This window comes from Sapajus apella, unplaced genomic scaffold, assembly GCF_009761245.1.
Source record: "Sapajus apella isolate SASKATOON/1434 unplaced genomic scaffold, GSC_monkey_1.0 scaffold5, whole genome shotgun sequence".
In the NCBI taxonomy this organism is placed as follows: Eukaryota; Metazoa; Chordata; class Mammalia; order Primates; family Cebidae; genus Sapajus; species Sapajus apella.
Genome location: NW_022436945.1, coordinates 11726254 through 11728363, shown reverse-complemented (window position 1 = coordinate 11728363; position 2110 = coordinate 11726254).

Sequence of the window (2110 nt, the reverse complement as noted above, 5' to 3'; positions counted from 1 at the left end):
CTCAGATAAAGTCATTCTGTCTGCACTCCTCTATAGTAATTTAATGTCTTGTAATTCCTTATGCCATTAAAGAGCAATTAAAAGCAAGCATGGTAGGTTTCAATCCTCTAAACATCACAGTGCAAAGTCACAGATCCTGAGCCCCATTGCATTTGTTTTTAGAGGCAATGCAATCAGGGCACAAATCTTTCTTATTTCTTTCCCCATTACTCATTATCCTTCATATCCCTCTTACCATTTAAGGGACATATGTCCCCTTGACAATCCTTCAGAAAAAAAAATTTGGCATGGAACAGACATGGGGTGTGGGAAGCGGGTAGAAGTGAAAATAATGACAACAGCATAATCCAGAGAGCGCCTGATTTCCACCTGATTTCCAGAACGACATCTCCTCCTAAATTCTTTTTATTTGGCTTCTAACTACAATTGACTGAATTAGCCTTTCATAACACTGAGGGAAAGGGCTGAAACACAAAAAAAGCCCTGGGAGAAGAAAATTCATTGGAGGAAGCATAAACAATAGTGTACTAGATTTTTTTTTTTTTCTGAGAGCAGGTTTTATCAGAGAGGAAAAAGAAGAGGGGAGCTCGCCTCTTTGAACGCCTCCCTACCTCCCCCCAGCATTGGGATAAGCTCTTGACAGACATTAACCTTCATGAGACTCCCATGAGCTAGGTATTTACCATCTGGATTTTACAGTTGATGAAATCAAAGAGGCTCGATTACTTGCCTCAGGGCGTACAGTTAGAGAGGAACAAAAGCAGGAGTCAGGCCTGACTCTGAAAGCTGGTCTCTCTTTGGAGGTCATCAACCTGACAGTTAACAAGTTTATTAACAAATACATTTTGAGCATGATACTAATACTATAGATAGAATTAGGACTATGACATGAATGCTGCCCTCTGTTGGAGGAGGGTAGAACTTATTCCCTTGTTTTCTGTTTGTATTTGGAGGGACCCTGTTAGAGTAACAAAATTGGCATCCTCTGTCATCCTTCCTGGTCATTCCCCCAGGGCAGAAGATAGTCCCCAGTGATTGGTAAGTCAGGAAACAAAGTACTGAACCCAGTGTAGCCCTCTTTCTTCTGCTTAGGGGACTGTCTGCTGGCAGAGAGGCTATATCCTTTCTCATCTACTCTAATTTTAGGCTTAAAAGCCTTTCCCCTGTGAGCGGGTTGGGTTTTCCAGTTCCATCGCTGAAGAATGAGTTTTTTCCCTTAGGGTATATTTCCATTATCCATGCAATCGGACCTTCTCTCTATGCTCCCAAGTTTCTCAATATCAACTTTAGCTCTGATAAAGATGTTGAGTTGTAATTCTAACCCATGTCTGCCTGACCTATGCTGCTTTTATACCCTAACTAATTGCAAACTCAGTTGGATCACCAAAACCCTCAATGGGTTCACAATCTTATAAAAAGAGGCTTATATAGCCCAATGTAAAGCAATATTACATCTGTTATCACCAACTGCTAATTTTCTATTTTTAAATTATTATTATTTTTTTTTGAAGACAAAGTCTCTATCACCCAGGCTGACTTCAGTGGTGTGATCATGGTTCACTGTAACCCAGAAGTCCTGGGCTCAAGTGACCCTCCAACCTCAGCCATCTAAGGAGCCAGCACTACAGACCTGTGGCAAGCACTAATCTCGATAGACAGAAGAGCACCCAGATCATTGGGAAGGCACCATGCTTGGTGTAATGCTCTGCTGTTTCTGTCCTGAGATTCTTAATAGTTTTTAAACACAGGGTCTTGCATTTTCATTTAGCACTGGGAAATAGCATGAAATAGCTTCTCTCAATTTAGCTGCTGAAGAATTTTGGAAGATCTTAAACAGATTCTTCATAGTGAAGTCTGTTATGCATGGTTCTTCCAAAGAAATGACTGAAAATTGTGGAAGAAGTGTGTGTGTGTGTGTGTGTGTGTGTGTGTGTGTGTGTGTTGTGTGGTGTGTATATGTGTAGGAGGTTTGGGAGAGGGTATGTATGTATGTTGCATGGGGGTAGGGATGTGTGCATAGGAGGGTGTGTGTGGGGGTGTGTGTGTATGGGGTGTGGAGTGTGTGTGTATGTGTGTATGTGTGGTGTGGTGTGTGTGTGGGGAGGAGTGT